The following is a 23,074-nucleotide window of genomic DNA, read 5'->3' on the forward strand; positions in this document are numbered from 1 at the left end:
TCACAATTTTATGAAAAAGCATTTATTTTCTTAAAATGATAGAGTAGAATAAAGAATAGTGCTGCCTAGTAAGAGGAGAACAATACAACGCCTATTGAGGAACGCTTTCTGCAGAAAATAAACAAATTTGTTTACATTTACACGTTAAATAAAGCCACATTTTCTAATGTTTAACTTATTATGCATTTTTCATGTTAATATGTAGCTTGTTTTCCATATTATTATGTGGTGATATTTTCATAAAAATGTTTAGCTTCCTCACCGCCATTGAGAAATTGTATGCGAAACAAGACGTAGCCCTTCACAAGCGAGTAGTTACCTCCCTCTCAAACAGCCTTCTTGTTCTTCTTATTCTTTACATGCCTGTGAATGAAGCAGGCATGGGGTAGAATTTGAGCACTGGGTGCTCGAGGGTGCGGTAACAAGAAAGACTGCACCCTTCTTCCTCTCTTGATCAGTACCTATATGGTACTAGTCCTTGATTTAAAGCTGTGGAGACAGCAGTGCGGTATTGGACCGAATATGATTCAAACGGAATATTACCGTAATCATTACCAATGCCAATTGTGATAAAGCAGGGCTAAGTTCTGGATCCATTAAAAAAAACAAAAGTAAAGTTTCAGCACTCTTTCCATCCTCTCCTTGTGTTTGCTTCATTCCAAAAAACCCAGCAGTATACTGCTAGAGCAAATCTTGGATTCTACCAGTTATAAGGGGTCGGCCTTGCTCCATTTCGAGGAGAGTGATGGTTAGGGCCTTCTTTCACACGTTGGGCTAAGATCTGCGCTCAGTTTCTAAGGGATTTTGCAGACATGGATCAAGGGGAGAGCCAGAGGCAAGAGTATGTAGATTGGAGAGTACAAAATCTTCATCAAAGGGGGGGAAACAGTCTGGTACATAGGATGGCCATGTCGGGGATGTGAGAGGACTGTTACCAGGAAAGCTACTCATCAAGGGATGGAGTCTTGTAGTTCACATCGTTAGAGCAAGAGGGAGAGATCAGATTGAGCGCCTGTGTAACTTACACAATGGACTCTTTGGTCAAGTATCTACTAACATTAATGCTAGGATGCAGTCTTGTGGGAGCTGGCGAGTCACAGAGAGAAAAGTGAAATGTACTGTGTCGTGATCAAACTACGATAGTGGAGTGCCCAGGTACTTAGGTATGAGGTTGACATGGGTAAGCAGCATGTCAAGATTATGTGCTTTATTATGCATGAACCATTGACACATTCCACCAGATTAAAAATATGAGCAGCCCTCAGTTAAAAAAGTGTATCTGTCTGCAATCAAATCAGCGTGATAATTAAAATTACTTAATATGAGAATCACTTTAGCCCTCAAGCTGAATGAAGTGATGAGATACAGGAAAGTGCGTACGAAATTGTTGTTCAAGGTGGAGGCTGTATACCAATAGCAATGTAAGCATGCCCCTAGATGTCATGAACTGGGATCCGTAAAGGATGTAGTGTCTAGTAATGAAATATCAAAGGAATCTGTGAAAATAATCGCAAGTCTACTCTCTTTTTTCTTTTTTATCATGCAGTCTTGCCTAAAGAATATTGTAAGCTGGTGGTAAGCCCAAAATAATGTCTAGGTATGAAGAATCATTTAGCCAAGATTCTGTTGAAGAAGCTATTTTGATCTGGTTGTCAGTTAGAAAGTCATCGGTTTATGTATTATCCTTTACTAGAGATCTTGCGTTGATTAGAGCACATTTTTAGGTTTGTGTGACCGATGCTCACAATGGGGGTATTTAATAATCTGTGAGCATTTAAAGCAGTTGTGCTTCAGGTACTGCATTGAGGTATCAATGAGATCACTCACAGGCGTTTTAGGGCTATGAATGCAGCTCTATTATAAGAAGTGATGCCGTAAAGACTTGCCTTACAACCGGAATTATAGTGTGTCCTGTGCCGAACCAGAAAGCATGGGGGACACGAGGACTTCCTAGTGGTGTTCCTTTGGCATCCCAGCAGCGCATCTGTGCCATTAGCCCTGGTAAATAGGGTGCTAAAGAAGTAGGAGGTAGAGCTAAGCCCAATGAGCCGATGTAGAACTAAAAATATAATGTGAGGATAACAAAAGAAGAAACTGACACATGGGTCAGACTGGGAACCCAAAGCACCCCTGGCAAATTTTGTCAGACCGGGGGGAGCGTGAAGTACTGCTGCTTAACAAAACCGGCCCCAGCACTGCTGCTTTTGTTACTGGGGGCCGAAATTGAAGCATTGCTGCAAAACCGGCCCCCAATGACAAAACTAGCCCCCACCGCTCCAAAACCGACCTCCACTACTCATGAACCGGCCCCCACTGCTCCGAAACCGGCCCCCACCCTTCCAGCCTGGAACGATATGGGATATCCTTCACAATCATTCCTGCAAAGAAAATATATTAAATCAGAGGGAAGCAAGTCAAATCATGAACCAATTAAAGTGGGTGCTGTAGCATCTGATTCAAAGTTAACTCAACAAGATAAAATTAAGGTTGTATGTGATTTCATGAAAAAATGATTTAATGGAATACCATTACTGAAAAATGATGTCACCTAAAATGTTTAATGGAAATTTGCAGGATGAATGGCATGCTCCATTTCTTAGAAATCAATTAATAGAATGCCTCATTTTCACAATTGGCTTTAGCATGCTTATAGCTGAAGGTGTAAATCCAATTGTAGCAGATCTTAATTTTAGAAGCATTTTTGCAGGAGGCATTTATTTCAGTGTTTTAATTCAATGGACATTATATATTTTCATTGTCAAACAATTGCTTTGGATGCTTGCTTTTAATTTGCTAACCTCTCTCCACTGCCTCATAACCTTAAACATCATCCATACCTATCCCCTATTATCCCCTCACCGCACCTAAACTATACCAATCTCTGACCATCAAACTCCACCTATCCCTGAACCCTAAAAGCCTTTTCTACCCTAACCCCCACCCAACTCTGAACCCTAAAAACCTCTCACCACTCCAAAACTATACCTATCCCTGACACAGTGGCATAGCTGGGCAGGGGGGCCACTCTTTTTGGGGGCAGCTGAGGTGAGCAAGTCATGTCTGTTGACTACCACCACCCCCCCGCCCAACGAGAACAAGTCGTCTGTCGCCCCCACCCTCCCCCGGAACAAGTTGTCCATCAGCCTCCACACCCCCCCCTTACCTGCACTGGGAGGCAAAACTTAGGGACCGCCCCAGGTGGCAGTAGGTCTAGCTACGCCACTGCCCTGACCCCTAAACTCCACTGTTAGAAATGCCATTTCTGGTTGGCTAGGGTCAGGACAAGTAAGTTACACACCATAGATAACCTGTGCTGATCCCCAGTAGCTTGGCACAGAGGAGTCAAGCTTATCCCCAGAAGCAATGTGTAAAGCATGTATGCAACACACTCACACCAGGAACACAATGAATACACCACAAAAGAGACTCCACACAGGCGTATATAAAATATATAGTATATTGTGCATAATAACATAGACCAAAATGACGTAATCATAAAACCTGTGCATACTATGCCAAACCTGAGTCGGTACTCCTTATCCTGAAAATGCAAGAAATAAAATGACATACATCTTAACATCTGAGCAAGAAAAACAGTACCCTTATTACATGTTATACAGTAGTATAGTGAGCCCTATGAAAAAGAATTACATGCAGGCATGAAAATATACAGTGCAAGGAATGCAGCAGGATAAGCATATCTGTCACAGTACAGACACATAACCACATGAACCCCTGCACTCCTTTTAGCAGGGTTATGGGAAACTGTATGGCCTTAACTGAGAGGAATGCCTTCATGGAACAAAGTAGGCGCAGGGGTCTTTGCATGCCTAATATATGTGCTACGGTAATCCAGAGTCTTGCTAACTGAGTGCATTTAGAAAGTAAGGTGCTGGTGCACTTGCGCGCCGATTTATGGTTAGATGATTAAAGCTTGTTCCAAATTCTATGAAGTGGGGGCCTCTGTCGTGGTATTCCCCCGTAATGTGGAGTTACATGCCAAGTGCTCTTCGGATCAAGCCCCCCCAGATATTTCCAAAAGTGAGAGGGGCACACACACTCCAAGATTGCCCAAGGCGGCCTGCTAGGTCACCTGGGTCAAACTGGAATGGCATGGTGAGCAATAAAACGATGGATTTAGGCCCAGATCTCTGTACTGGGGTGAATGTATGGCATTGTTCTTCATTCTGTCCATCAACTGTTGTTGTTGCATTTGTCACCCTGAGTGGGACGGGTATGCCCAGACGTGGGTCCTGTGCTCTCCATGCCACTGGAATCAAGCTATCCTGGCTGAAAAGGGGTGAAACCCCGAAACCGGTCCTAGGATGCTTGTTTCCAGTCCAGGGAGGACCTGGCTTGGCAGTTCGGGCTGGACTGTTCCCATGAGGCACAGGGTCAAGACTGATTTGCATATGGCTGGGTTCAAACTGGAATGGCATGGTGAGCAAAAAAACGATGGATTTAGGCCCAGATCTCTGTACTGGGTAACCCTGGGCAATGAACTTCGCTTCGCTCTCGGACCTACGCATTTCATGAAAAACACACACATTCCATGAAAACCACATAGTCAAGCAAAAAAAAACACTCCTCCACATAGCGGAGTCAGCTTCTAAACTGCAACCTCAAATGCTTTGACAAAGCAACTTTACAGGTTAAAAAGCATATAACCAATTCACGAAAGTGAACTTTGAAATTGAAATATCAGTTCAATTCAGTTCAACTTTATTTCAGCCGCTAAGCCATAAAAGTACAGAAATATAAAATGACAAAGAGATAAAATTCACTATAAAGAATAACCACTTTCAGTTGTAAATCCACCTATTACAAATACCGTTCAATAGCAAAGTTCTCCCACTGTTACCAAATAACACAATTGGGCCACAATTGTCTTCGTACACTGCTAATATCAGTTAAAAACTTGAGATATAAAATGATTAAAAGTATGCATATAAATTACAAATACAGGGAGGTATTGGCCTACAACCTTGACTGCCCTGAATGAGTCTTAATCACTCCCCGGCGTATGAGCTACATTTGGTTCCGAAAATGAGACACAGCGAACACGATTGGGGGGTGCGTGTCGTATTTTAAGATTCTGTACGCCTGGGCATATCTCACAAAACCCTAACTTCTGCAAATTTGAATTAACCAGCGTTTGCGGGGCAGTTGGTATGCAGGGCAAAAAAACAAAACATTTGCCTCAGACTCAAGCTTGTAATTACAGACGGGACACTCAGCCTTGGACTCTTTTGCCCATTTGCTTGTATGTGTGGCTAGTGGGAGATTCCCTAATCTAAACTGCACATACAGTTTTCTGGCCACAGGGCAGTGGATCAGATCCAGGAAGGATTCGCCTCGTTATACATCTTTTATCTGGAGGAACTCAGCAGTCATCCGGCCAACTCCCCGTGAGCTTCCCTGGATGGCCATAATGTTAGCGTGCCTATAGAGCCTCACCAGTTCAGTCCTGGCTAGAGTAGGGCAGGCAGCCTCAGGAGATTGCCATAAATTCGACCTGCCCATCCTCAGCGCAAGATCCCTGATATGGCAAAGCCAGGGTATTTTCTTGGAGGCGGTGAGTGACAAAATCTCCATGAGCTCGGATTTGTAAGAGGACAACTCCGGGGTCACCCAAACCTGCCGCCAAAATGTAAGAGGTCTAATCGCTACCTCTTCCTCAATAGGCCTCATACCCAAATCCAAGCGAAGAGGAATTAGAGGCGTGCTGCGGAGGAGACCTAAAAGCTGCCTCATAAAATTATTCTCAACCTTCATTAGATCAAGAGTTGAACAAAAAACCCACAGTGCTGCCCCATAAAGCGTGGCCCCCCTCGCCTGAGCTTTGTAGATTTCCATAACCGGGGCTGCTGGCTTAAATACTGAGTCTCTGTGCATTTTCAAAATACCGCCCACGGTCTGTGTAAGCTTACGGCTTGCCTTGGCCAGCTGAAACCCCCACTCAAAGTTCTCAGAAAGAGTGACTCCCAAATACTCAAAAGTCCTCACCCTTTCAAGGGGTATGCCATTTAAGGCGGAATTAGGGCGTGTCATCCGGGGTGGGTTGAAAATCATAAATTTTGTCTTGGTTAGATTGATTTCCAAGCCCCGCAATTTACAAAAGTTTGCGAAACCATCATGTATACGCTGTATACCCATTTGCGATTTTGACAGCAAAAGGGTATCGTCCGCGAACATAAGTGCAGGTACCTTCCCCGTGACTAACTTAGGAGCATCGTTATCCTTTAATCTTTAGTAAGTGTTCAATTAACCCGTTTATAAAAAGGCAGAATAGTGTTGGGGCAAGGACACAACCCTGGCGTACCCCCTTTTTAACAGAGAAGCGGGCGGACAATTCCCAATGTTTTCCACACCTTACTTGGGCATAGTTTTCCGAATGGAGCCTTGCAATCACATTGAGTAAGTAGGGTGGAATCCCCAACTCCTTTAGTACTCCCCAAAGTTTCTCTGTGGGAACCAAATCAAAGGCCGACTTCAGATCAACAAAAAATAGATAGAGGCTGCCACCCTCCACTAACACTGTTTTCCAAAAGAGCAACTGTAACCTAAATATTTGGTCTACAGTTGACATCTTTGCTCTGAAGCCGGCCTGAAATGGGGTTAGTATCTCCTCCTCCTCTTTCCAACCCTGTAATCGCTCTAGAAGGACCCAACCCATCAGTTTCTGAGTGGTGTCAATCAGACTGATGGGTCTATCAGTCGAGGGCAGTAGGGGGCAACCTTTTTTAAATATGGGGACTATCTCAGCCCCTAACCATGTGTCCGGGAGGTCCATCCCATTCAGAATTGCGTTGAACAGGGCGCACAAATATGGAGCCCAAATAACACATTCCTCCCGGAAAAGATCACCTGGGAGTTTTTCTAAACCCGCTGCTTTGTTACACTGGAGATTGTTAATAGCATTTGCTACTTCAGTTATAGTGATCTCCCAATCCCCTACCTGCTGGCAAGCCCTAGGTTAACTAGGTGGGCTGGTGTTATCACTAGTACCATCCTTAGTGTCATACAATGCCCAGTAGTGAGACTCCCATGCCTCGGGAGCAATGTTGGGCTCTAAGGCCAAACTTCCTTCCCTGTTCCGGGTACTCACTATAGCCCAAAAGGTTTTTAGGTCCTTATCACTCAGGGCCAGCCTTAGGGCCTCCCACCTCTCTTTTTCCCAGTTTTTCCTTTCCTGAAGGGAGGTCTCTTTATACCTTGCCCTGAAAAGAATGATTAGCGGCCTATCATTGTCCTTCAGCGCCGCCAACAAATCACGTTTGGCCCTACAACAATTATCATTGTACCATGGGCAGGTAGGGCGCTTCCGCTCTCTTCACTTGGATACTGGATGGAATATGTCAGACAGTTTAGTGACAAGCTCCGTGTGTATTTTGCCTGCTAGATCTCGTTCCTGTGCTAGTCGATCCTGTACTACCCCCCACATACTAGAAATCCATGGTGTAACTATTTGGTACACTTTTGCATATTTTGTAGGAAAGTGTTTGAAATAAGGCCTCCTTCTATTGTTAGTCAGCCTTGGAGCACTAGGCTTATTAGTGGGAGGGAGTAGTGGCTTGGTAATGCCGAGCTCTCCAGCATTTAAGATCACTATCAATGCGTTGTGGTCACTGTCTTGCATAGGTTCAACATAAAAGCCAAGAACTTTACCTGGGAGTCTAGTTTCCACCATAATATAATCCAATAAGGAGGCCTGCCCCGGCCGGTTAAGGGTAAACTGGCCTGGCTGGTCCGATTTGGTCCTCCCATTACATGCTCGAAGTGAGTAGGCCAGGATGAGTGAATAAAGTTGTAGGGCCAGAGGTGACTACACCTTGCTAGTATTAATCAAAGGATCAGGAATCAACCAAAGTAGGTCTTCCTCTTAGGGCGCTGCATGATTGAAATCAATGAGGGGCTCAAATTGGCAATTAAAATCACCCCCAACTATCAACCACGTTGCTGGTTCTAAGGTGGGTATAACATGCGCCAGATGGTCCAAGGTGGCAGATTCGTGCCTACTATTCCCAGGTCTAGAGTAAACATTAATGATGGCTATTTTTATCTTGGTAGGGAACACCGACAGAACACATTGGATGTCATTTGAGGGTGAGGATAACTGTTTAGCTCTACAGTCTAGGTGTGAACCTACCCATATATCTAATCCACCAAATGGTCTCCCCCCCCCCCATAGTTGGCAAGATATTAAAAGATGCAAAGCCAACCCGTTGGACAGTTTCCCTTGTCCAAGTATCCTGGAATATGCAGATGTCCTGTTTATCTACTAAATACCCCCAGTCTGAACAGGGGAGTTTGTTATTTAGGCCCGCCAAGTTCCAGGACAATATCCGCAATCCACTGTTCTGTGCTTTCTGCTCTCTTATGGCCTCAGGTGCAGTAGCATGAGGAGGGGACAGTTCGCCCAGGGTGGTCCCTTGCATGTTGGCAGAGACAGCTTCTGATCTATTCTCTCTATTTTTGCCTGCCAATGGGGTTTTAGGTATAGCATCGGGGGCCCTTCTCCCCTGCATCCTCTCGCTGGAAAGTCTTTGGTGCAAGGCGGTATCTGTATTACTATCCCTAGCTTGTTGCCTCCCACCATAACCTATTTCTCCCTTTGGGTCCTGCCACTGCATTGGTGGCATATCTCCTGTAGATGGACCACAACCCAGTCAATCCACCCCCTCAAGACTTTCATATCTATTGCTTACCGGGATGTTGAATAAGGAGCGCCTAGAGGAGGCTCCCCTACTGGCTTCACTTGGGTGAGCCAAACCAGATATAGATGGGATAGCACCCTCTCTGCTAGTCATTTGGTGTTGGGGATAAAAATTGTTCAGAGGTCACAGGGTAATTCCCGTTATAACACTATGGCAGTGGGTGGAGGTATTTACAAGATTTCCAAAAGTAAATGGATTTTTAAAATTGATAATTATACACTCCCCTTTGTCTGTTTTTGGGCTAGGTCCTAGCCACCCTATTCTTCGAACCATTAAAATTTCCCTAGCTCTAGCGTGTTCAAAGTGCTTATACCTCGCCAACCAAAATAGGCATTTATTTCTGAGGTCAAGTTGGGTTTCCTTTGTATTGGGTGCGATTGGACGGGCTCCAGTCAGGATGGCTACATAAGGTGCACAGGCCGGGGGTAAGTTGATATTAGGCAGATCGCTATTTACACTCATGTTCCCCTCTGCAAGATGGACTTCTGCAGGTTGCCTCCCCCTTACACTTTCTACGTCCTGGGCATGGAAAATAGGGTTGCCACACTGCCTATCATTATGGTCTGACATCCCGGCACCAGACTTAGGGACATGTGGCACGTTTTCACTCTCCCAATGAGTACTACGTTCCCCTGCTCTTCAAATATTATTAGCAGGATCCGTAGAAAAACATCTCCCCTCCCCCCACGGGTGGGCTATGTTTGGAAAATCCACCTGGCAACTTTTATCCCTTCTTTCTACTGTAGTGCTAGTGGGGCCTACTTGGTGGACCGATGTCCCTACGTCCCTTGCTGCTAGTACTTTCTCCAGCTTTGCTAACCTGCTAGATAAGGGAACCAGTTCTTCCCTGATAGTAGCTCGCACTTTGGTGTGCAAGTCTGCCAGCAGATTCAATACCCAAGAGGGGTAAGTTGTGTCAGCTCTACCATCTTGCAGATTGGCCAGATTTAAATCGTGCACGTCACCCCCCCCCCTTTTCCCTCTATTGAACCTTCACATACTTTCTTATTTTTAAAGCCCGCCTCAGCTGATGATTTATGTTTGCCTGGTTTGATGTTATCCGTTGTGATTTTAGCCTTGCGGGGACCTTTTTTACTGGGAACTTCCCGAAGGGGTAGCTCAGCTAAAATCGTTTGGGGCATAGAAGATGACGGAGCCGGGTCTGGTGACACGGTGGGTATATCCGGGGTAAGAGACAACCGCCTCTCCGTGCGTGCAATTTCGGTGTCCACCGCCCCAATTACCCTCTGCAACATTTTACTTCCACATTTTAACCATCCACTTACAGCATACAGCATACAAAATATTGTGCTAGTCATTCCACTTCCCAATTCACAAGATAGATGGAGCCAGTCCTCCACTTGGTTGTTGGACAAAAGTTCCTAGGTGGTAATGCTGGATACCTCTGTACACACAATGTCTGCACAAATGTTGGAAGAAGTATTGCACAAGTTTGTATAGTCGGTGAGTCTCCTGTGACAAAACCGAGAGGAGTGGCCCTGGCCTGCCTCTTCCTGGCAATGATGGGCTAAGACGGGCCCGCCCTTGGCCCGGGCTTAGCCCGGGCGCGTCCCGCGCATGTCCCGCGCCGTGGAGGGGGAGGCAGCGCCACACCTCCCCCTGACCACCAGCACCTGAAGTTGAAGGCAAAGGACACTGGGACTTGAAGTCCGTCGTTTTTTGCTGTAGCGCTTGGTGGCAGGAAGCGCTAGCTGGCACAGTCACCAGGACTCCAGAGCCTCTCCCAGCCCAGACGATCTTCACAACAGCCCCAAGTAAAGAGGGGCGAAGATGGTAAAACAACAGCAGCCAAGGAACCTGCACTGTGGTGGGGGAGGCAGTGCTATAAGCGCAATGGCCACACCTCCCCCTGACCACCAGCAACTGAAGTTGAAGGCAAAGGACACTGGGACTTGAAGTCCGTCGTTTTTTGCTGTAGCGCTTGGTGGCAGGAAGCGCTAGCTGGCGCAGTCACCAGGACTCCAGAGCCTCTCCCAGCCCAGATGATCTTCACAACAGCCCCAAGTAAAGAGGGGCGAAGACGGTAAAACAACAGCAGCCAAGGAACCCGCACCGGGGTGAGGGAAGGCAGGGCTATAAGCGCAATGGCCACACCTCCCCCTGACCACCGGCACCTGAAGTTGAGGGCAAAGGACACTGGGACTTGAAGTCCATCGTTTTTTGCTGTAGCGCTTGGTGGCAGGAAGCGCTAGCTGGCACAGTCACCAGGACTCCAGAGCCTCTCCCAGCCCAGATGATCTTCACAACAGCCCCAAGTAAAGAGGGGCGAAGACGGTAAAACAACAGCAGCCAAGGAACCCGCACCGGGGTGAGGGAAGGCAGGGCTATAAGCGCAATGGCCACACCTCCCCCTAACCACCGGCACCTGAAGTTGAGGGCAAAGGACACTGGGACTTGAAGTCCATCGTTTTTTGCTGTAGCGCTTGGTGGCAGGAAGCACTAGCTGGTGCAGTCACCAGGACTCCAGAGCCTCTCCCAGCCCAGACAATCTTCACAACAGCCCCAAGTAAAGAGGGGCGAAGACGGTAAAACAACAGCAGCCAAGGAACCCCTAACCTAGGGGGAGGACCAAGCAGATGCCTTGAACACAAAGAGCATATCATGCTGAACTATTTAGTGGTGGTCTTATCCTCTGAGGACCACCCCAAGCACAGTTATTATGGGCAAAAATACAATCCCAACCAAAGGCCCTGCAAAGCATTATGGGACGAGATTAGCAGTGGGCAGTGAATATTAAAGTATCCAATATCAAAATAATTCAACAAAGAGCTGCAGTTCAACTCTTCGTTACTAGGTGTCCCTCACGAGTCAAAGGCAAAAGCATTGAATCAAGCTGCAGTTCCACTAGTCGTTACTAGATGTCCCTCACGAGTCAAATGCAAAAGCATTGAAATTATTATATCAAGCTGCAGTTCCACTAGTCGTTACTAGATGTCCCTCACGAGTCAAATGCAAAAGCATTGAAACCCTGAGCTGAGAGCTAATACTATAAATTCTACAAAGAGCTGAACTGCAGCTTCATGAAAGGGTTTCAATGCTTTTGCATTTGACTCGTCAGGGACATCTAGTAACGACTAGTGGAACTGTAGTTTGATTCAATGCTTTTGCATTTGACTCGTGAGGGACACCTAGTAACGACTAGTTGAACTGCAGCACTTTGTAGAATTATTTTGATATTGGATACTATAATATTCACTGCCCACTGCTAATCTTGTCCCATAATGGTTTGCAGGGCCTTTGGTTGGGATTGTATTTTTGCCCATAATAACTGTGCTTGGGGTGGTCCTAAGAGGATGGGGCCACCACTAAATCGTTCAGCATGATAAGCTCTTTGTGTTCAAGGCATCTGCTTGGTCCTCCCCTAGGTTAGGGAGGATCCCAAAATCAGCACCTCTCGCACTGCTTGCTAAATTATCTCTTTCACTTTTGTGAAATGACTATATGAATTTTAGCATGTAAAGATAGTGATACTTGTTAATTTACTAAAAATATATAAGGTCTCTGTTGGCGGAGTGAAGTTATGGAATTCACTTTGTGCAGTTTTGCGTAGTAGTACTCCGCCAACTATGCCCACCCTTAGTACTGGGGTGAATGTATGACATTGTGCTGCATTCTGTCCATCAACTGTTGTTGTTGCCTTTGCCACCCTGCGTGGGGCGGTTATGCCCAGACGTGGGTCCTGTGCTCTCCATGCCACTGGAATCAAGCTATCCTGGCTGAAGAGGGGTGAAACCCCGAAACCGGTCCTAGGATGCTTGTTTCCAGTCCAGGGAGGACCTGGCTTGGCAGTTCGGACTGGACTGTTCCCATGAGGCACAGGGTCAAGACTGATTTGCATATGGCTGGGTTCAAACTGGAATGGCATGGTGAGCAAAAAAACTATGGATTTAGGCCCAGATCTCTGTACTGGGGTGAATGTATGACATTGTTCTGCATTCTGTCCATCAACTGTTGTTGTTGCATTTATCACCCCGAGTGGGACGGGTATGCCCAGACGTGGGTCCTGTGCTCTCCATGCCACTGAAATCAAGTTATCCTGGCTGAAGAGGGGTGAAACCCTGAAACCAGTCCTAGGATGCTTGTTTCCAGTCCAGGGAGGACCTGGCTTGGCAGTTAGGGCTGGACTGTTCCCATGAGGCACAGGGTCAAGACTGATTTGCATATGGCTAGCTTCAAACTGAAATGGCATGGTGAGCAAAGAAACTATGGATTTAGGCCCAGATTTCTGTTACTGGGGTGAATGTATGACATTTTTCTGCATTCTGTTCATCAACTGTTGTTGCATAGGTCACCTGTGAGCAGCGTAGAGAAAAGTAGCAACACCCTATCCCTGGGGCAGCCCTTTTCTCTTCATGGAGCAGGCTGTCCGTGAAGGGAGTGCATGACGATTGTCAGATTCCCCCGGGCCGACTCATCCTCTGCAGGTCTGTGGGGGGCTGGCCTCCCCAGGGCAGGCAATTCACGGTCTCCTAGCACCTGGGGGAATGAAAGCGGTCCCTGCTTTCTACAGAAATCCTCTTCCTTGGAAAAAGGGAGCCCGACTGAGGGGGTTGTTGGGGGGTGACGATTCTGCAGAGTGCAGGTGGGTGGTGCCTTTGGACGCGACCTCCATCTGGAGGCTGCACGTTGGAGATCCCTTGCCTAGTGCTGTGCTGATATCAAAAAAGGTTCTGCAGTGCGGTGTCCAATGGTGTGCCAAAACATGCACAGACATCAGTAGGGGGTAAACAAACCCTTTGTGTGAGGGCAGTACACAGCATTTACAAATGTAAGGGTGCCTCACCTCCCTTTCTCCCTCTCTCCCAGCCCGGAAGACTATCAGTATGCAGATGCTTCTCTGGTCACACCCAGTCTTTCCTGTGTTGTGGCTGTCGGGAAAGTATGCACAAAGTGTAACTGTCACTCTGCTCTAGACGTGGATTGGAGTCAGGCTATAAAGCACATAGAGTTATAAGTAGAGAGAAAGGCTTGCTTTCCGAAAGTGGCATTTCTAAAATAGTAGTAATAAATCCACATACAACAGTAAGCATGATTTATCACTAACATTCTAAACATACCAAAGATGGCAATGCCACACCTACCAGATCAGACATTACCTATTAAACACATGCAAGGGGATTCCCAATGTTAGCCTATGGAACGAGCAGGCCTCACAGTAGTTAAAAAAAAAAACAGGCTTTTTGTCACTACCAGGACATGCCACACAATAAAGGCACATGTCCTACCTTTTACCTACACAGCACCCTGCCAATAGGGCTACCTAGAGCCTTCCTTAGGGGTGATCTATTTGTAGTAAAAGGGGAGTTTAAGATAAAGTTGTTTTAAATGTTAAGTCAATGTGGCAGTAAACTGTGCACGCATGCATTGCAGTGGCAGGCCGGAGACAGGTTTGAAAGACTACTTCTATGGCCAGCGCAAGCAGCGCTGTAGGCCCACTGGAAGCATTTAGGTTACAGGCCCTGGGTATATGGGATACCACTGTACAAGGGGCTTACATGTCAATTAAATATGCCAAACAGGTGTAAACCAACCATACCATGTTTAAAGGAGAGAGCACATGCATTTTAGCACTGATTAGCAGTGGTAAAGGGCCCAGAGTCCTAAAGCCAACAAAAAGAGGGTCTGAAGAAATAAGAGGACGAAGGCAAGAAGTTAGGGGATAACACTGCAAAAGGGGCCAGGTCCAACATCCACCCATCCCTGAACGCTAAAAAAAACATCACTCCCTCTAAACACCACCCATCCCTGACCCCTAAAAACACTCATCACCACTAAACTCCACCCATACCCGAACCATAAAAACCCTTTCTACATCTATATTACACCTTTGCCTGAACCCTTAAAACCCTTCACTATCCATTCCTGAACCCTAAACGTGTCTGGCCATAAACTCTACCCACTCCTGATCTCTAAATCGCCTCAACACTGCTAATGACCCCTAAAATCCACCCATTCCTGAAACCTAAAACTACTTCACCAACCTTTCAACTTTATCCATCACTGAACCTTAAAAGCTCTCACCAACCCTACATTCCACCCATCACTGAAACCCTAATAACCTCTTTCTACACCGGAACTCGACCCATTCCTGACCTCTAAAAACACTCCTTTTCATTAAATATCGCCCAGCCCTAAACCCCAAAACCCCTTGCTATTCTTATCCTCTACCCGAGTTTAATGTTATTTTTGATTTTTCCATAAAATTAGTTTTCCTTTAAAATGTTTTCTTTCATTTTTTTATTTATTTCCCTTAAAGTTGTCTCTCCTTAACATGTGTCTTTCCATGATTCTCAGTTTTTGTTTTGTCATTAATTTATGTATATAAAAAATAAAAGCCGAGGCCATGCCAGGCTCCCATATAATACATGATACTCAAAGAACGGGAAGGACTTTAAAGAAAAAGTTAGAAAACCTGCGCTCTAACAAAATCCACTTACAGAGCTTTGGGAGTCTGCAATATTAGCCCTGATAAATAAGGCGCTGGATAAGTAGGGTGAGGGATGGAGCGTTAGCCCCCCAGGGAAGAAGTAATAAAAAATAATCATGTGAGGGTAACAGAAGAAGAAACTGGAACCCAGCAATGTCTGCCCACCATTAGAGAACTCCTTCGAAATCGTGGTTAAAAGAAAATAAATGTAAATCGACACGGAACTGAAAAAAATGTTATGTATGTCAAACAAAAGGTTAGAAAACACAAATCCTGTAATAATATCCGCTTATAGCTTTGGGAGGTTTGTGAGGTTAGGCAGTGTTATCTCTGTTTTATGCACTGGTGTAGCCTGTGACCCTCAGCAAATTGGGAAACTACAGAAGAACTTTACGAGAATACACTAGAAAAACTTGCTATTTTAAGGTTTGTCCTCTGACGTTGTCAAAGGATGACATTGGAGACCTCTAGCCAGAGCCCTATTGTTCACACTTACATTTTGCCTTAAAGCTCTTCCGATTATACTGTAATGTTCGCGACTTCGAGGGTTGCTTCCTTTCTGTAGTACATTCTGTGTCTGTTCAGACGTTGTGCTTTTTGCTGTCATGGTGGCAGCTGAATTGATCAAACAGTGCTTGGGAGCCACCGACTAAAGTCAGCGGAACCTTTTTTCAAAGTATGAAATAATTCTCAGATAGTACTCCCAAAGAATGCAACACATCCCGAGGAGAGTCAAAGTCCCCTGATCCAGAAGGAACCAAAGATTACTGTTGTCAGAGGTTAGCGCTCTCTCTGTGGTGTCTGAGACCGAGAAAAGCGACACCCTCTCGGGGAATTAGGATTTCATCCCACTGAGAGACATGCCAAGCTGCATTGTGCAGTTCTGTCATCCCACAGCTCTGCTATACAAAGGGATCCTTTTGGTCAGGAACAAAAATGATAAATCCGAGTAGACCTCTTTCTTATCCACATAAACGGAAATGTGCCTGAAACAGTTTGTTCTCATGAGAGGTGCCTTCACATTTTGGAAAAGCATAAAGTATTTGAATGTTTTCTCAATTTTGATGAAGGCAGAAAGAAACAGCAACGTAAAAGTTGCCTTTAAGTAGAAAATGTATCATTTCTATCTGAAATGAAGAATACTTCCGTATCCAATGAACTAGACGATGATAAATTGCTAACACAGATTGACCTGATATGAACTTCTTTTGATGCTCCCACGATAGAAGATTTCACCCCAGCAGGGAACCCCTCAGCTTCCATTCCACCAAGATTGGCAACATGAGTACCACTAAATTGGATGTGATATCAATTTGTATTTACAGTGTTTAAACAAAGAAAATATGTGGTGTGAGGCGCTAAGTAAAAAATAAATATTAATGATAATTGAGTGTAAGTGCTGTCCGCTCCGTGAAGCTGAGGTCTTTATCAGCTTGAATAAGCCCTGCCCATCCAGAGCATGTTGCATCACCTTGACCTATTCTTAAAACGTAGCAGGTTATAATAAACTGAGTACAGAAATCTTACCACATCAGAAACCAAATAAATGCAAGTTAAGCACACCCTGCTCATTGCAAGGGCAATAGCTACATTCATGTGACAGTTGGCTCCAAACACACTGTGCAGCGAAAACTGCACTGCTCAACTGGGATAGATATAAGTCAACATATCTTGGCGAGAAGAACAGGAGGTCAGAAGTAGGAATCTATTTATTGGGCGCAAAGCCTGTGATTCGCTAAGCCATAGGATCCGTGATCCTTAAACGGCTTTTAAAAATTTACTAAATCAATTTTGTGATTTAATAACTGGTCACCAAATTGCAAAGTTTGGTTTAGAAATTCATTTTGAATCGCAGTTTGGAAGGGATGTGTTTAGGGTGTCTCTTCCAAATTCTGAATCTCAATGCAGTGTATCGATGTTTTGCAACCACTGCAATTTTGGTTGCCAACCATTGATAAGTTTCAGTCTCCTCACAGTTGGTGTAAATCCATTACAAAGGTCAAAGGGGTCCCTGTTCAATCACTTTCCCTTTGTGGATTAAAGTTTTTCTTTGTGAGTGGGCAATGATCCTGGGGACAACTGATAACTCTTAAACAAACTTTTATTTTAAATGTACTTTTTTTTTATCAAACGCCGCACCATTTTCTTTATGGAATCGGTCTGCATGTAAAAAAAATTGTACTTTATTTAAACCCCAGCAGGCCACCATACCTGCGATGGCACCCAAATGGAGTAATCCGCAATTTGCAACCAACCTCATTAATATTCATGAGGTATGTCAGACCGCGTACTCACTCCAAATGATGATTTTATGAACCAACAAAGTACTACATAGTTCGGTTCACAAAATCTGATTTAATTCTCAAAACTCTGTGGCCAATTTGTGACAGCTTTTTGCAAATTAAATGTTAGCTCATCTGGTTCATGGTATTAAAAAGTGAATGTTCTGCTGCCAGTTCGTAGACCCGGGCCTAGGCGCATGAAAACTAGTGAGGTCTTGAAAAAAAACTGAAGTACAGGATTCACAAACAACAAGACAACAGTTCGATTTACTTGCCCTGAAGCTCATTAATTCACCATTATATTATTCTGAACTAATAGTAGACAACAGAAGATTTCAACATTTTTGAATTTAGGGAATACAAATATGGTATCTTGCCAACATGGTAATGTAAGGGAGATTAGGAATTAACTACTGCAATAGTGCAACCGCCAGCCCATGGGTTTCCGCAGAAGATTATGGTGACATATGATGACAGCAAGACTGTCTTGCTCTTACAAGCTGTGTTTGTCCACCATCTTTTGGGCAATGTTAGACCTTTCAGCCTTTTGGTGGTCTTTGCCCAAACATTTGCCTTCCTCCCCTCATTTTTGCTGATCTAATTCTCGCTGGCCTTAAGAATCTGGGCACTTTACCACTGATAGCCAGTGCTAAAGTGTATGTGCTCACTCCTTAAAACTTGTAAATATTGGCTTATTCTCAATTGGCATATTTAATTTACGTATATGTCCCTAGTACAGTGGTACTCCATGTACCCAGGGCCTGTAAATTAAATGCTACTAGTGGGCCAGCAGCTCTGATAGTGCCACCCAGTTAAGTAGCACATGTCTCTAGGAACTCTAACAAAGTTAGTTAAATGGTTCTTTCAAATAGGGTTCCTGTATGACATGGATCTTGACAAACTGTAGGTGTAATGTGATTTTTGCACTTTTGATCAATGTGATTCATGCATTTGTTTATATAACTAATTGTTTTCAATATATGGATTGATCTGTTATAAGCACTAAGTGTATTGTTTTATTTTTTGCTATGCATTTGAATGTTATAAAACCTGTACAAAAGACGTTTAAATAATGGCAATGACATAGCCAGGACCACGATGAAGTATTCCCATTGGTCCTTAATCTGCTAAATAAACATCAGGAACTAAAATAAGGTGGTCAGATCATCTTTTTAAAAAAAAACTTTTCCCACGTCCTATCTGGCCATCAAAATAGGGCGTAACCCCACATTATAAGACTTTTAGAAAGTTGGCATTATCCTGTCTTAGCCACTTAGTACCTGTAACCTGACTCTGGGTCACATGACTGGGTCTAGTTGACAGTTGGGCTTTGTGTCTTCCTCCTAGATAAGCTTAGTTGTGCCTGGATTGGTCATCACTGGCAGCATGGGAGGGAGGAGCGGGGCACACGGCCCTACTTATTCTTGAATAGGCTGTGTCCTACCTCCACACAAAGGACTGCATATCCCCTGCAATTAGTGTGGGGACAGGCAAAGGAGGCAGGGCACCTATGCACTTCAAAAGAAAGCCTCTAGACGCTTCTACCCCACTTCAAAGGCATAACTGGGTATAAATACTGGACCTCAGACACTACCTCTTCAGTCCACTTCTGGACCTGTGTTTACCGTGCCAGGATGAAGGACTATTGTGCTGTTGAAAGGACTGCCACTCTGCTGGACTGCTGCTCTGAAGGAACTGTTGCCCTCTTGTATTGACTTGTTGCCCTGCTGTGCTGACTTGCCGCCCAGTGCTCTCTTGCCTGGTTGAGAAAGACTAGAACTGCATTTCTCGAACCCAGAACCCAGAACCCAGACTGACTCCAAATGCTAGTTGACTGGCTTCCTACAACCTTGCATATGCACTTGGACTTTGCCACCCCAGTACTGGACCCTAGAAGTGGGCTTAAGGTGCTCAGCCAGCCTCTGTGAATCCAGCAGAACTGTCACATCTCCTCTACTGCGCAGCGCAAAACCGAGCAGAACCGACGCATTGCTGCCGCTGCGTTCATTGGACCCATTGCAAAGACCTGCATCGCATTGCAGCTCTTTGAAACTGACGCATCACCCCCACTGCGCGACATATCCCCATTGTGGACCCTCACATCTCTCATTGACAGCAGCCTTGACGATGGATTCTGCGTCGCAGCCTCACAGCTCTTCGGAACCGACACAACCCCTGACTGTGCGGCGCATCCTCGACGCCGGACTTCACAACTCAAGCCTTGTCAAAGACAACACAGGCTCTCCCATTGCAGTTTCAGTGCATTCCAGAACCAATGCATCGCTCCAGCTGATCCATAAACCAGGATCTTAGGTACTTTGTTCAGCTGGCCTAACTGGGTACCAGTGGCCGGCCCCCACTCCATCGCAATTGTCCTGCACTTGTGACTTTGTTCTGGCCCGGCATGACCAGATTACCACAGTTGGCGCTTTGTGCTTTTTGGTGCTATGTTTACTAAAATCTTTAACAATTTATAACTCTGGTTCTACTTATTGGATGTTTGGCATTTTGGTCTTGTTTTACTCATTACAGTTTTCTAAACTGGTGTGGGATCTGTTTGTGGTGTGTTTTCACTGCGTTACTGTTTGAAGTGTTTCATAAATACTTTACAATTTGTCTTTAAGTTAAGCCTTATTGCTCTGTGCCAAAATACCAGAGGGTTGTGCACAGGTTAATTTAGGGCTGGCTTGTCCCTCACCCTGACGAGGATTGTGGTTGCTTCTTGAACAGGGCTCACACCTCAGTCCATCAACAACCCAATTTCTTATAGGCAGTATTTAAATTTGCTCTCAGAGTAACCTAATAAAGCCACTGCTTGGACATTCTGCAGTGTGTTTCATGCAACTCTTACAGAAGACTGCCCAGCGGAATTGCTTACCTTGAGACAGCCAAAATGGATGATTCCAAGCAATAGCAAGGCAACATCAAGTTTCCTCAAGCTGACAAAGGCTTTTTGCATCCGTAGAGTGAACTTACATATTCCATGACCCAAGGTTGTAACACCAGTAAAGGCATACACCCTGAAACAGCATTTGTTTTTAGCCAAACAAGTTTTTTAGAGCCTCAGAGTCTGGCTCCATTCCAAGCCTTATGCTGTATAGATAGCTATGAATGAAACTGCCATACTTAGATTACATGAATTTTAAAAACAAACAAAATGAATGTTGCTGTATATTGAAAGCAAGCAATTGGTTTTCTTTATTTTTTTTTACCACAACACATACAAATTTTGTCTGCTAGATGAATTTCAAGCTACTTGTGGAATTTCACCCACACAAGAACCAGTGTACTAGTGCGACGATACCAAACTGACATGAACTGCTGCATAGCAATAACATTTCACAAAAATTAGAAAAGTAGAGGCTTAGATTGTTTTCTCTTTTGTCTTTCTTAAAAAACATCACCCAAATACAGATGGCACTACTGGTGTCCAACTTAGAATTAAACGTTGTTAAATTGTAGACAGCTTAGCTTGTTGAGAACCATAGTGCTGTGAACTCCACTTCTTGAGGAGCACACACAAACAAATCTGCTAAACCCCAAGAGGAATGATATGTAGCATACCCTCTTTGAAGAAGAGGAGAATGGGCAAGTGTCTTTGACTCATCTCCACAACAAGTTATACTCATTCAGATAAGAAGAGTTTGGAGACAGACAACCCTGTCAGAGTAACTCTCATCTACACGTGGAGTAGTGTATATAGCTATTGATTCCTACCCTGGCTGCTAGAAATAGTAGACACACAGATGTTGGTATTTTACAATTTAACAATATTTATTATGCCCTGTGTGTCCATAAATCGTATGTATAATTATGGTTATCTCAGGTGGCATGATATATAACAAGGCGAATATTTAAACAAATTTCAAATATTTTACATCACACATTCCAATCTCTCCCTTTGTTTGAACCTACTTAATATCTACATATATGTTATCAGCCTAATGCTTATTGTAGTACCTGAATGGTTATTAAAATTGCCGAACTACGTGCCAAGCCATGTAAACATATCCACATATATCAGAAATCCATTTGGTCTGCAGTGAGAGATAGTGGTCCTTTTGCATGTAACTTGTACTACCAAATTCTTGTTCCTGCCCCACCCAAATCCTCGCTACATTCTATATGTTTTCCACCAATGATTCTCCTCGGAGAGGGAACTTCTGCACAGCTTCTCATATCATCGCTCTGGAACACTAGCAATGCTTCTGTTACAGAAGCATCCGGAAGACTGGCAAATGTTGCCATTTGTATTTCTTTCCAAGCCTGTAGTGCGTGAGGCCGGATGGCTTTGGAGCTCCAATCATTGCATGTAGTCCTGCTGCTTTTTGGAGAATGGAGAATTCAGTTCTCTGTTTTTTAGCATGTCTAGTGCCATCTTATATCTCTGAAAATAATGTCAGAAAATAATATGGTATTCGTGCACACACTGGTAACATTTCTATTAAACATATCGGTATTCTAGGCACTAAGACTCACATGTACACACTCTAATGAGTTATTTCCCTCATGTTAGCAAACTGTCAGACATGACTTGTCTGTAACATGTATGTAATACCAGGAAAGCACTGCCACACATGACACTGCTGCCTTGTGCTCAGTGGCCAGATTAACAACCATTTCCCCATGTCTTGCATGCATTTCCTTCTTTAACAATTGCAGCAAAAATTCTATAACTAAGTTATTTATTGCATATGTGCTTTATGCACACATAATGAAGTGCAATGTGATGTTCTGGATTGGCTTCATGAGCAAAAGGAAAAGCAAATCCTGCCATATTTATTTCCTTCTAAGCCTGATTTGCGCGAAGCCAGATGGCCATGGAGCTCTAATCATTTACATATAGTCCTAAAGATTTTCAGAGAATGGAAAATGTCATATCTCTGTAATTTTAGCATTACTAGTGGCCCCTTATAGCTCTGAAAATAATGTCAGAAAATAATAAGTTATTTGCGCACACTCTGCTTATATTACTATTCAAAATATTATTTTTCTTGGTGCTAAGACTCACAAGTGCACACTCTAATTAGTTAGTGCCCTTATTTATGCATACTATTAGACATGACTTGTATGTAACATGTATGTACTACAAGGAAATCACTGCCACACATGATACCCCTGTCTTGTGCGACTGTCATCAGATTAACAAACATCTCCCCATGTGTTGCATGTATTTCCTTCTTCAACAAATAGAATGATTTTCTGTAAGTATAGTTATTTATTACATCTGTCCTTTATACACATACAATAAAATGTAATGTGAGGTTCCGAATTGGCTTCATGAGTAAAAAGAAAAGATCAACAGGTTTAAACTATTATTCACCGTTTCTCACCACATTGCTACATGGTGTTATTCTTCAGTGGGTTACCGGACCGCCAAGTTTCATCCTTCACATGTTCCATAGGACAGCAACTCTCAAACAGAAATGGTTAAGTTCTCCATCACTTCAGTGGACTTTATAGCTGTGGGTTGAAGGCTAGCCCATTTCTTCAATGGACTTACCCAATGAAGAAACACCTTCTTTGGTCTACTGAGTTCCTTTAATTCTTCAACATTAATCTTACACGTAATGCGATTGCACCCATCAATAAAATAGGAGCCAAACCTGTGATAAAAGTGGACATTG

At 44.2% G+C, this 23,074-nt stretch overlaps 1 protein-coding gene across 1 annotated transcript in view; it reads left to right on the forward strand.

The window, feature by feature from the left end:
- ABCA13 (ATP binding cassette subfamily A member 13) overlaps positions 1 to 23,074 on the forward strand; it is a 2,655,493-nt gene that overhangs the window by 576,283 nt on the left and 2,056,136 nt on the right. The gene's annotated exons all lie outside the window — the stretch shown is intronic.

Source organism: Triturus cristatus, chromosome 5_2 (genome assembly GCF_964204655.1).
Source record: "Triturus cristatus chromosome 5_2, aTriCri1.1, whole genome shotgun sequence".
Taxonomy (NCBI): domain Eukaryota; kingdom Metazoa; phylum Chordata; class Amphibia; order Caudata; family Salamandridae; genus Triturus; species Triturus cristatus.